Raw genomic sequence first — 14,642 nt, forward strand, 5'->3', positions numbered from 1 at the left:
GGCTACACATACCTTTGTTTCCACTGGGATGGGTTCCCCTCTATTGGCTCTGGGTCTGAGATGAGGGCTGCACAGCTCAGTGAGTTCTTCTGGTATGTCCCTGTCCACCCTGTAGCGCTCTACAATCTCCAGCTCATGTAGCTCCTGGGAGGTTACCCTGGGCCTGAACACTCTTCTCCTTCTCTGCCTAGGCCTATTGTCAGCAGCAGCAGCATTGACTTCAGCATCTAGCACATACAGATGTAGCAGACCTGCAGCAGCTCCTAGCATTATCTCAGTTAAAATTCTCAAGTCTGTACTCCACTGGTCCACAGTATTGGAGGAAAATCAGAATGTAGGTTGTATGCATGCTTTATACAGCTGTGCTGTAGGTGCAAGATGTGTGATTGGCTAACTATGATGCCTTCCACTTGCCTATGATATAATTAACATCATTTAATGCCCCTTTTTAATGAGCAATGCTGTACACAGTGCTGCGCATCATAGCTTATGCAAAGGTCAAAATTTCTAATGAAATTCATCTGGTTTTAAAAACACGCTCAGCCATGTGGCATGCCTCACAAAAATGTGCCCCTAAGCTTAAAAGAGCTCTGAAATGACACACCCCACTTGATGTTAGCCATATTCTGTGTAAACCTCAACATGGTGTAAGACCCTACATGAAGGGAAAATGTATACACAATTACTCCTTTCTGCTATTTAGTAACTCCACCTCATTTGCATACTCATCCATGTTGACAGCCTGGAAACTACACGCTTCACAGCCCTATGACATTAGCAACAGCTTCAATGCACCATTTTAGGGATCCCACACAAGGTCCTATAATACATTTCTGTCACATAGTATAAAATTATTTTTCTTCCTATTTTTTTCTATTCAGCATGTTTTCACACTGCTGTGTGTAACGCAAACATGCTGAGATTATTAAAAAAATTCTTAATTTAATTTACTCCCTTAAACTTTCTGACATCCAGAATAATAGTTTTGCTCATATGTATATGTGGTATTATTGTCAGGGGATTTATGTCCACATTTCTATAGATTTACAACCCCTTTTGTCGGTAGAGACTCCTGTACATGGAATTTTTCCACTTACACTACGGACACTGACATGGGATCTGAACAGCTGCCTTTCTGCTCTACCTGCCTCACTTGCATGAGATTCACCTGCTTATGAGGCGATTTGCATGCCACAAAATTTTTCGTGTTTGCAAGTGAGTGCGGGCCACTTAGCAGCGCTTACTGAATCTTAATCTGTTCGCGGCCAATGTAAGCATTGTGACATGATGCCTACATGGCAAAAAAAAAAATGTAGGCTTTATTAAATTCCCACCATCGTTTTTTCCCTCTTATTCTCTCAAGTTTCTAAGTCAGTGCTACCGAGATATAAAACCAAAGTGTTATTGATTTGGGACCTTCAGTTATGATTATTTTTGACTTTGTTCCTCCTGATTCTGGAAGTAAGAGAGATGAGAACTGAGGTGGGCTGAGACCAGGTATGGAGCTGGCCTGAAGATAAGATCCTAGTCAGAAGGATGACAGTTGAGGATGGCTGCAGACAAGGGAGCCCACAGGATTTTTTGCAGGGGGGTGCAAACCCAGAGCCCCACTCACAAAGCCCCACACCCTCCACCCACATAGCCCCACCCCCTCCACTCATGCAGCCCCCTCCCCCACGCAGCCATTACAGGGTCCCATTACTTGTCTATTTCTCCCCAGTTGCCATAAACACTGTCAAAATTCTTAGTGTGCATACCGTTTTATGCTTTACTTCTACAATGATTACAGATATCTGGATTTAATTAGGAATCTGTGATAAGTTGTTTTACATACCCCATGTACATTGCAACTAACTCAAGGGAACTTTCATCTGGTAGTCCTTCTGAATTCCGATCAAGAAGGCTTGGCTGTTCAGTTCTCTATACTGGAATAATTTCTCATTCATTGCTAATAATAATTTTATTTACTTGGGTACTAACAGAGTTTTACTTTTTACCTACCATAAAGACAATATATTTGTTTTACCTCAAAATACCTCCCCTTGTTTTATTTATTTATTTGTAAGTGACTTAGAAACAACTACTGGGGAATAGTGTTCATTAGCTCAGTATTTTTCATGTAGGACACTAAACTGAGTCCCATGAGCCTGTTCAGATTATACAGATTTAAACAAATTAGTTTATAACACTAGTGTTCTTTGGCTTCCAAGATTAGCTCTCAGTAACACAAGTTGCTGTTTAAATAAAAGCTGGCATTCTGTGCTCTGAATGCACGACATGTTATAGCTGTATTTAACTTAAACTGTGTGCATTCACTAAATTATGTATATCTTTTCATTAATGCTTAATCAAGCATTTCTTCATAATCCCAGCATTGACATAGTTACAAATCATCACTTCATCTTTTTATAGATAATTCCAATAGCCCTAATATATGCACATTATTAATTATTTTTTCAAGGTTAGTTTTGCTGAGTGGGCAAGGGAAATTCTGGGTGTTTTCTGATTTTGTGTGGTTGATCCTTAGTTATATGAAACTGGGTCTGCATTATCACTGATGTGACCAACTTCATTATATGCTTAACTAAAAGCTTTAGACCTTTTTTCTTGACACAGCCATTACAGTATCCTTCCTGTTACTGTGGTAAGCAAGAGTAGCCATGCATAAGAAGTGTACATATTTCTACATATGATTATGCACAATTATAATATATACAGATTGTATTAATTATAATATAAAATAATTTTATTATATCCCTTCTATAATACAGCACCACTTGTTAGACTGTGTGTTTAAATTTATAGTTTTGAATGTTTTTCCAGCAGGCAATGAAACAAAACTTACGAGCCATTAATGACAAACCGCCCAATTCAAAACATTTCAACCATAAAAGGCCACTTAAACTTTTATCATTACAATCCATCAATGTCAGTCAGTATGCACAATCTCTGCAGAAGTAAAAGCCATCTGAATAATTCCACATTATAGAGATTTGAAACTAATGAAGAGGTTGTTGCTAGAAAACAACTTTATATTTCAACATTTCATCAACAAATTCAGTGCCTGCTGCCCTTGAAGAATACATTGCCTATGTTACATTAAAAATGGTAAGCTGGTATATTTGCAATACAGAATAGGTGGTAAGCTGAAAAACAAGTTCATAGTTATTAGGCATCTCATCCAAAGGAGGACATAGCCAGGACTGTAGCACTCCACCCCCTTAAAATACAAATCTACATGCTGTGGGAGTAGAACCTATAGCCCTCTGCATCAAGATGCAAGTATGCTACCTGCTGTACTACTAACACTGCTTTAAAATTCTATACCACAATAATGATACCATTTGCTAAACAAAACAGTTGCACATTTTAAGCAGACTTAGCATGAGCAGCAGTAAACCTCTCTTCCCTTGAAGCTCACAATTCCTTGAAAATACACTTGAAAATAAATTCCACCTGCTAACTCTAAATAGGGCATTTCACTTTCTCTCACACACCTCAACCTCTGCAAGAAATCTGGACAAAGCCCAACATAAATAGGGACAGATTATAAATATTGCTGTCATGAATTTAGAACATTGCTAGAATAATAGGATTTATGTTAGTATGCATTTTATATGATGGACAGAAGGAAGGTTGGTATATTGTGTGTGCAAGAGACCAGATGGAAGGGGAGTAAGGCTAGGTGTATCAGAGGTGGGTTCAAATTGTTTTATCATGGTGTGGATGGGAGGAGAAATGGCATAGGAGTTATCCTGAAGGAACAGTATGCTAAGAGTGTTTTGGAGTTGAAAAGAGAGTCGGATAAAGTGATGTTTATGAAGCTGAAAATTGATGGTGTAATGATGAATGTTGTTAGTGCATATGCTCCACAAGTTGGGTGTGCGATTGATGAGAAAGAAACATTTTGGAGTGAGTTGGATGAAGTGGTGATGACTGTACCCAAGGGTGAGAGAGTGGTGATTGGAGCAGATTTCAATGGGCATGTAGGTGAAGGGAACAGAGGAGTGGATGATGAAGTGATGGGTAGGTATGGTGTTAAACAAAGGAATGCAGAAGGTCAGACTGTAGTGGATTTTGCAAAAAGGATGGACATAGCTGTGGTGAATACGTATTTTAACAAGAGGGAGGAGCATAGGGTGACATACAAGAGTGGAGGAAGATGCACACAGGTGGATTATATCTTATGTAGGAGGGCCAGTTTGAAGGAGATTGGAGACTGTAAAGTGGTGACCGGGGAAAGTGTAGTTAGGCAGCATAGGATGGTGGTTTGTAGGATGACGTTGGTGATCAAGAAGAGGAGGAGGAGTGTGAGGGCAGCACTAAGGATCAAATGGTGGAAATTGAAAAAGGGTAATTGTGAGGTGGAGTTCAGGGATGAGTTAAGACAGGCACTGGGTGGCAGTTAAGAGTTACCAAATAGCTGGGTAACTACAGTAGAGCTAGTAAGGGAGATGGCTAGAAAGGTGCTTGGTGTGACATCTGGACAGAGAAAGGATGATAAGGAGACATGGTGGTGGAATGAGGAAGTACAGGAGAGTATACAGAGAAAGAGGTTTGCAAAGAAGAAGTGGGATTGTCAGACAGATTAAGAAAGTAGACAGGAGTATAAGGAGATGAGGTGCATGGCAAAGAGAGAGGTGGCGAAGGCTAAGGATAAGGCGTATGAAGAGTTGTATGAAAGGTTGGACATTAAGGAGGGAGAAAAGGACCTTTACCGATTGGCTAGACAGAGGGACCGAGCTAGGAAAGATGTGCATCAAGCAAAGATGATAAAGGATAATGAGGGAAACATACAAGTGAGGAGAGTGTGTTGAGGAGATGGAAAGAGTACTTTGAGGGGCTGATGAATGAAGAGAATGAGTGGGAGAGAAGGTTGGATGATGTGTGGATAGTGAATCATGAAGTACAATGGATTAGCAAGGAGGAAGCAAGGACAGTTATGAAGAGGATGAAGAATGGAAAGGCTGTTGGCCCAGATGACATACCTGTGGAAGCATAGAGGTGTTTAGGTGAAATGGCAGTGGAGTTTTTAACCAGATTGTTTAATGAAATCTTAAAAAGTGAGAGGATGCCTGAGGAATGGAGAAAGTGTTTTGGTACCGATTTTTAAGAATAAGGGTGATCTGCAGATCTGTAGTAACTACAGAGGGATTAAATTGATCAGTCACACATGAAGTTATGGGAAAGAGTAGTGGAAGCTAGGTTAAGAAGGGACATGATGATTAGTGATCAGCAGTATGGTTTCATGCCGGGAAAAAGCACTACAGATTCAATGTTTGCTCTGAGAGTGTTGATGGAGAAATACAGAGAAGGTCAGAAGGAGTTGCATTGTGTTTTTGTAGACTTAGAGAAAGTATATGACAGGGTGCCTAAATAGGAGTTGTGGTATTGTATGAGGAAGTCAGGAGTGTCAGAGAAGTATGTAAGAGTGGTACAGGATATGTACGAGGGTAGTGTGACAGCGGTGAGGTCTGCGGTGGGAGTGACAGATGCGTTTAAGGTGGAGGTGGGGTTACATCAAGGATCAGCTCTGAGCCCTTTCTTATTTGCAATGGTGATGGACAGGTTGACAGATGAGATCAGACATGAGTCCCCGTGGACTATGATGTTTGCTTGCAGATGACATTGTGATCTGTAGTGAGAGTAGGGAACAGGTGGAGGAGACCCTGGAGAGGTGGAGATATGCTCTAGAGAGAAGAGGAATGAAGGTCAGCAGGACTAAGACAGAATATATGCATGTGAATGAGAGGGAGGATAGAGGAATGGTGAGGATGCAAGGAGTAGAGGTGATGAAGGTGGATGAGTTTAAATACTTCAGATCAATAGTTCAGAGTAACGGTGAGTGTGGAAGAGAGGTGAAGAAGAGAGTACAGGCAGGATGGAGTGGGTGGAGAAGAGTGTCAGGAGTGATTTGTGACAGACTAGTACCAGTAAGAGTGAAATGGAAGGTCTACAAGAGGGTAGTGAGACCAGCTATGTTATATGGGTTGGAGACAGTGGCATTGACAAAGAGGCAGGAGTTTAAGCTGGATGTGGCAGAGTTAAAAATGTTAAGATTTGCACTGGGTGTGACGAGGGTGGACAGGATTAGGAATAAGTATATTAGATGGTCAGCCCAGGTTGGAAGGTTTGGAGACAAAGCCAGAGAGGCAAGATTACATTGGTTTGGACATGTGCTGAGGAGGGATGCTGAGTATATTGGGAGAAAGATGCTAAGGATGAAGCTACTAGGTAACAGGAAAAGAGGAAGGCTAAGATAAGGTTTATAGATGTGGTGAGAGAGGACATGCAGGTGGTTGGTGTGACAGAGCAAGATGCAGAGGACAGGAAGAAATGGAAACAGATGATCCGCTGTGGCGACCGAAAAAAGATGATGATGATGGCATGCATTTTTCTATAGGATATAACATCTAAAACTCAAATGTCTGTCATTATTTAGCAACTTCAATCCTTTTTAGGAAGAATATGGGGCAAAAAATCTGGACATTCTGCAAAAACCTGGACAGCTGAGGGGTATGCTACCTCCTTCTTATACAGACAATATTTGTTTCTTATCCAAAAAAGACCTGCTGCCTGACACAACTATCTACTTGTTTCATGGGGAAGACATGACCAAAGTAAAAAAATTAACAACAAGCAAGAAACAAGCTCAAGATAAATTGCTTAAAGGATTCCTGCACAAGTTATGGACCGCACATGATAGATTGTTATTCTGTTTAGTTTACGGGTAAAGCCTGCAAAGATGACTGCAAGTCTCCAACAAATGTAATGAGCTTCTGAAAATATTGTAATCCTGTCCTTTTATTAAAAATACTGTCATATGCATTTCAATACCCAAGGCTTATACATTATCTAGTTATGTAAATATTATCGGCATGGCAACAACGAAAATGCTTTCCATGCTGGTAATTCTTTAACAGTATGCTTATTAAAGCGTACTTGCATCTTACAATCTCCGACAAGCTTACCTGATGGTCATTAAATCATTGCTACTTAAACAGAACAATAGGGCACTGTGACAGCATGCATTTCCTGAATAATAAGAAGCATAAATCAACAGTATAAAATTATATGACAGAAAATCAGAACATTCTGCAAAATCAAGGACAGCTGAAAAGCCATGGTCGTACTTGTGGTCTACCTTGGATGGGGGAATATCTGCACACTTATACTGCATAACTGCTCCTTGCCTTCCTCGGACACATCCAGAGCCACAACAATGGGGAGTGGGGTGCAACAAGTATGTCACAATTTGAAATGTCTCTGGCTGACAGTGATGACTCTGACACTCATACCTTTCAACTTCAGAGCAAGAAATCTGGACAAAGCCATACATAGAACTAGAAGAGGGACACAGACCCAAAAATAAGGACAATTTTTAAATATTGCTCTTATTAACTTAGATAATAGAACAGTAGTAGGTCTTGCATTAGTATGAATTTTCTGAAGGGTATGAAATCTGAAACTCAAATGTCTGCCATTATTTTCTAACTTCATTCTTTAATGACTTGCCACTAATTTGCCAGAAAACCACAATTTTATGAAAAACAGACCAAAATGTGATGCAAAAATATAAAGTTGCCACACAATACAGCTGGGAACCTGTCAAAAAAGGGACACCTTTTTAATATTAACACTGTTAACTTGAGCAGCTAACAAAATAAGAGTATCTACATGCATTTCTGAAAAAAAGTAATAACTCTGATCATTATAGTTATATATAATTGTAAACCCTCCACATTTTCTTGCAAAATTGTCATTTTGAGGAGGGATTATTAGGGGAGAGCAACATTTTGAGCCAAAATTGGGGACAATGGAGAGGTTTGGATATTCCGAATTCTACAAAGCGATTTGCACATACCTCTCAACCTCTTAATGCAGGAAATCTGGACAAGGCCAAATATATTTGGGGAACATACAAACACTACTGAAAATTGCTCTTGTATAAACTTAAGACAGTTGACAGAATAACAGGTCTTGCATTAGCACGCATTTTTCTGAAGGTTATGACGTCTGAAACTCAATGTCTGTCATTTAGTGACTTCATTCCTAAAGGATTTGCTAAAAAAACACACATTTTGTGAGGAACAAACCAAAAATAAGAAGCAAATATCTATTAATTTGGCAAAAATATGGACAACTGAGAGGTATAGTTCAACCAGGGCTGTCTGAGTTTGCTACCCCCCCCTCACAAAATCGTGGTCTAATGGAGCCTCCCTCCTGCAGCCATTCCAATGTCCCATTCCTTGGTTATTTTGCCCCATTTACCTTAAACACTGTAATGTGCATACTACTTTATTTCTGTGAATATTTAGATTTCATTTGAAAGTTTTATTTTGCATTTTACAGCACAAACCCTAATATATATCTGTTAAACAAAGCAATGCAGTCTCACAATGAAAATAGACTCAGCATTAAAACTTCTCTGCCCTTGAAACTCACATGCATTGAAACAGCATTGAAACCCACATTCAAAGAAAATACATTTTGCCAGTGGCAGATAAAGATTAACTCCAGGCTGTTTTCAAAATCATAGGCCCCTTGAACATGACACATACACATGCTTTTTGATACACCTTCCTGACTGTATTACATTAGATTCCTTGTACAATACAGTACAGTTGTTAGAAGGCATTTTAAATTTATTGTTTTGAACATTTTTCCAGTAAACAATGAAACAAAATGCATACACCAATGACAAAACTGCCCAATTCGGAACATTCCATCATAAAAAGTCTACTCAACCTTCTATAGTCCACCAGTATCAGTAAATATGCACAATCTCTAAAGTAGTAAAATCCACATTAAAGAAATCTGTAACTACTAAAGAGGTTGCTGCTGTCATTGTTTCATCTACAATAAAGTGCCTGTTGCCCTTGAAGAATAAATTGCCTATGTTGCATGCATTAAAAAAATGATAAGATAGTAATACCACAATAGGGAATGGACAGCAAACTGAAAACAGGTTCATAGTTACTAGGTATCTTTGCCATAAAGGACTGCAGCATCCATCCCCTTTACAACACAGTACAGTATCAGCAATGCATCTAACTACTGTGGGAGTAGAACCCACAGCCTTCAGCATCAAAAGCAAGTACACTACCTGTTGTGCTATTAACAATGCAAGCAGACTAAGCATAAGCAGCACTCGACACTCAGCTGTATCTCTGAACTTTGCAGCACAAGAAATCTGGAAGAAGCCAAAATTTATTGGGGGGGGGGGGCAAAAGGCCAAAAACCAGGGACACATTTTAAACATTGCTTGTATAATGTTGGAAGGTTGCTATAATAAAATGCTGTATTACCACGATACATTTCACTGCCATGTCTTGAACCCAGGGGACCCTATGCAAAACAGTCAGAGCAACATACCACTATGCCAAATCAGCTGTTTTGTGAAAGAGGAAGATGGAAACTTAAATGGCTACCATTTAGTGAATTCAGTTCTCACCATAGCACAGCTATCAACCTCTTAGCACAAAACACCTGAACAAAGCCAATAATGGATGAATACAGCCCCCAAACATTCAGTGAATTCAGTTTTCTCCATAGCTCTCAACCTCTTAGCAAAAAACACCTGGACAAAGCCAGTAATGGGGGAATATAGCTCCCAAACATATTCAGTTCTTACCATAGCTCTCAACCTGAGCACAAAACCTGGATGAAGCCAATAATGTCCCAAAAATAGGGACAAATTTCAAATATTCATCTTATACACATGGAAAATTGCTAGAATAAAAGCTTTTGTGTTACCATGCACTTTCTGAAGAATATGAAGTCTGATATTCAAAGGCGTGTCATTTTTAACATTTGTTAACCGGGAAAGTCTGACTTGGAACAAAAGCTAATTTTTAGCAGAGGCCCAGGGAGAAACACTCCAGACAGACATGTCTTTGTAAGATGGGAGGAAACAAAAACAAGGAGGGCATACAGACTCCACACAGAAGGTAAGGCACCCCAGCCAAGAATCAAACCAGAGCACATGTAGCTGTCAGTCAACGATGCTACCACTGTATCAATGCACTACTGGCTTTGCAAGGACACAAAAATACAGAAACCACAGATTTTATGAGGAACAGAACAAGTATGAGGGAAAAATCTGCAACATTTTTACAAATGGTGGTGGGTAGGCAATTCAGGCTCTTGCCACCTGGGCCCAAGGTATAGGGTTCAAGCCTTATTCTGTACCCACCACCATGTAGCACCTGGGGCATTACGCACACACTAAAATCATATCACAAAGGAGTTGACCAAATGTGAGTTGAACAAATGAGACTCAACCAACAATTAGTAATCTGCACTGCTTTTATGAAATTATGACTTTTTAAATATATTTTAACAGTGTCAAAGCAATAAAATGTTTCTATCATCATGTCTAAACATCTTCAGCTTTGTGGTGTTATAAGCATTCTAAGACACTTGTATTTCTTTACTTAACAAATCCCTTCTTAAGTGTACATCAAGTACTAAAGTATTCTCTTTAAGGAATATACAAGTTTGGAATGGTTTCTTGCACACACACACACACACACACACACACACACACACACACACACACACACACACACACACAAATGAGCTGTTTTCACTTTGAACTATCTTTTAAAATAACAGTTTAGGAAGACATTAATTTAAAGAAAGCTAGACATTAACTCTGTTAATTTATGCACACATCATATGTTAGGATCTATTTTGCATGAAGAGCAAACACCTGTCCTAAAACTTTTGTACTCTATGGTAGATAACTGCTTATTTGTATTCAGTGATTTGTGTTTCAGATAGATCCGATGGAAAACAGGAATACATACAGCTATAATAATTTCAAAAATGCATTTTGTCTTTCTATCATGTCATTGAACAAATTACAAAAAAGCATCAGTCATTCATGCACATACTTATACAAACATACACACACTGCAGACCTAACAATAACAGTTCTTGATGGATGTACAAGGTGACTATAAATTGTTGATCCTCTTTAAATATAAAGATGTATGACATTTGATTAGCTGCTTTGCCATAAATGAATGGGCAGTTAAATGATACATTTGAATTAACCCAGTATTTTGCTTTCTGACAAAGATGATATTGACAGATTTTAAGTAATGCCTACTGGTATAATTTAAAAGTGTGGTCAGGCTATGAACGAAGTATTGTATAGAAGTGAAGTGGATATAAGGAGATGCTAAAATATGAAGTATGTTTAAATGAGTAAAATGTATGAATGGCAAGTGAAAAATAATATATATATATATATATATATATATATATATATATATATATATATATATATAAAACTCAAAGGACAGTTGTGAGTGGAGTGTGATGATGAATACATGTAAATCCCATAAAACACGGAACTGAAATGCTATCATGAGAAAAAAGCATGCTACAAAAACAGCAAATGGTCTGGACCAGAAGCAAGCCATAAGTTTTTGTAAGCACTCAGGTGCTGATATTGGGATTATAAAACATGAGGTAAAGAAAGGATAAAAATAAGACATAACCAGACACTAAAACTCAACTAGATTCTCTCAACAAGCATATTGTAAAAAGTAGGTCTGTAAAATGCACATTGTAGATTGCACTTTCACTCAAGTTGCTTTATAAACACACTGTAACATGACACATAATGTTTATTTGTGTTTCAAATTATCTGCCTTGTGAAAACAGAAAATAAAATTGGATAAAAACAAAATGCCAACAGAAATGAAGCACATTATGCTTACAGCCACTTTCTAAGTGCAATACATTCAGCTACCTGTGCAGATAATAGCATATTTATGGGAAATGGTAGTCTGTTGCCTGGTCTATGCTTCTCTTCATTTAAGGATTGAAAAATGTTTTACATGTTGCTACGTTCTGTATTTCATCTGGTGCAGATAAGACTTCAAAACAATCAAAGGGAAAAAAATAAACACCAGCAGATGTCAGTCACCCATGCATGCAACTGCATATAATCTGCAGACTTCCTACTGTACAGTGTGTATGTTCCCCAGAGAAAGCAGAAGGAAAAGGCAGATGCTCATAATAAGACTGCCAGCAAGATGTGAAATAACACAACAGATGGTCCTGAGTAACCAGTTGCTAAGAAAATGTTCCGCATATGCATTACAGATAGGACTGTGGTTGATGCCAGTGCACATAGAATAGAGTAAAGCACTATGGGAAGTGAAGACATTCAAGGTTCTGTTGATAATATGAGGCTGTGGTGCTGTTATTTTATTTTATAAGACAATGCCAGAGAATATATAAGTGGGTTTACTGTTCAGATTCATACCCCTTTCTTAATATAAGCAGCACAGACACATTACAGTTTCTAATCAGAAGTGAGGTACACATCATCCCAAACTGTATGGAAGTAAACAACTGCTTTTTGTGTGCAAGAAAAAGTCTAAATGTGAAAATCAGAACTTCTCCTACTAGTCTATAAAATGGGGTCATTTATTTAAGGTGAGATTCTATACTACACAAATTTTAATCCCCTTGTAATCAATGACAAATTGATTTTTAACAGATTTTAATAAAAAAAAGATATTTTATGAAACAGACTATTACTTGAACTGAATAACATTTTTTAAAAAATACTGAATGACTGTCATTAAAGAGAAGATAGTCTTTTATGAATAATGTTGGAAAGGCATAGATGAATCTTAAACAAAGCTACTACAACTTTTTGATAGACAAACATTAGAATCAGTGATCGGAATATCACTGTCCTAACTCCTTGAAAACCCCTGATCAAAATACCACAATAGACAAATGTCACCCATGTCACGTAATGAAAGAGATTACATTAAACCTGAACAACAAACAAATAAATAAATAAATGAAAAGCACTGATTTCCGTTTCGCAGGGACAAACTTCACCAGCCCTATCTGTGAGCCTGTGCAAATCATATCCCCTGAACTAATATGTACTAGGTCCAAGATGTACAGTCATGGACAAACAGTCTGCTCAGTACTGTTTTCCCTAACCCATGATAGTAATTCCTTGAAGGCCATCTCCTCAATCCCAGCTCCCTGAATTAAGCTATCCCTAAAAGTTTTTACATGAATCAATTCCACCATAAGACTGCAGTTACGTGACACATTTTTACATCCTCGTAAGGAGTTTCAGCCATTGCTTTGCAGTTATAGAACTACTACATACACGGTAGGGGGCAAAGCCCCCACATGCTGGATCACAGGGTACTTATCGGCATGCATTTTTTCCTATTGTTTTTGCCACCCATAGGTTGGGGGCTGTGTTATTCAACATGTTTCTCACATCCAGATTACTGTCTGCAAGTTACATGTCCACTTCTCATACTAAAATTATGAACATTCTCCTTCCAATTTATTTGTTTTGTCAACTCACCTCTGAAGGGTATTACATTAAGTTAGAACCTTCCATTCCCAGTCTGACTACTGTATAACTTAGCAGTAGTTTCATTCTAAATTATCTTAGCAGCACAAAGTTCTGTCAGTTTCTTTACCGATCATATGAGATCTAGCTTATGTTTACCCATGTATCTGCAGTCCCATTGGTTGCATATTTGAAATGGCACAATTCTGCCAAACATTTGCATTTGTCTGCTATTTCAAAATTAACTACCTGTTTAGGAGGCTATTTCACATTCTTTTTACTTTCTTTTTAGAAAAAGTACATTTCTATTCACCCACTTAATTTTGTATTCTGTTTTTCTTCCATATCTCTTTCAAGATTCTGTAACTTGTCATTTCCTGGTTATGTAATTCTTCCAATCATCACACTGTGACACTGTCAAACTTTTGTCCTATAACTGGTTACAGAATTAGTATGTGTCCTGTAACTAACTCTTTCCCTAGTTCCTTTGCAATGTTGTGCTGAGCTCTGTCAGATACTGTTGTATTTCATACTTCAAGTTTTAGAGTTTTGTCACTGGCTTTTTCTCTGTGAATGTATTAAATCACAGAGCAGGTCACTGCTCTATTGTTTAGGTATCACCTTCTTTTCTATTTTTTTTTTTTTGAAGTATGCGACCTCTGTCTTAATTGTTTCTGTCTTTTTAATATTATCGGCATTGATACACACTCTTCATCAACATTAAACCTCTACCAAACTTTTACACTTTGCTTGCTCATTAATATAATTACATGCAGTGCCATAATGGATATCCTTATGCTTCCTTGAATCTGAAATTAATTAATTAATTAATAATGTATTCACTTCAGTTGACCAAGATAGTCTGATGGAGAAAGTTGAGCCCCTTTTCAGAGGAGACCAGGGAGAAAAGATCCAAACAATTAGAATAAAAACCCACACATACAGTAATATTGTACTACACAGAGTAGTAAGGAAAACACTGCAATACACACTGCAATAAAAATAAAGATGACATACTTTAATGACCTAATACAATGGATGTTCCAATAAAACACTACATTAAGAACATAAACATAGAGTAACAGTCTAATATGTAACATTCTAAGGAAACATGGCATTAATATAAAGGTCTTTGAGAGTGGTATTTAGTTTATCCAACATTAAAATGGTGTAACTTTATCTTACAAAATGAAAGAAAAGGAGGCACAGTTTCAGAGATAAGAAGAAATGGTAGAAAAGTGTGAAGAGGTGGTGAGGGGAGCTGAGAAGGAAAAGTGGTATAACACACTCT

Source organism: Protopterus annectens, chromosome 2.part1 (assembly GCF_019279795.1).
Source record: "Protopterus annectens isolate FY-2018-M chromosome 2.part1, PAN1.0, whole genome shotgun sequence".
In the NCBI taxonomy this organism is placed as follows: Eukaryota; Metazoa; Chordata; order Ceratodontiformes; family Protopteridae; genus Protopterus; species Protopterus annectens.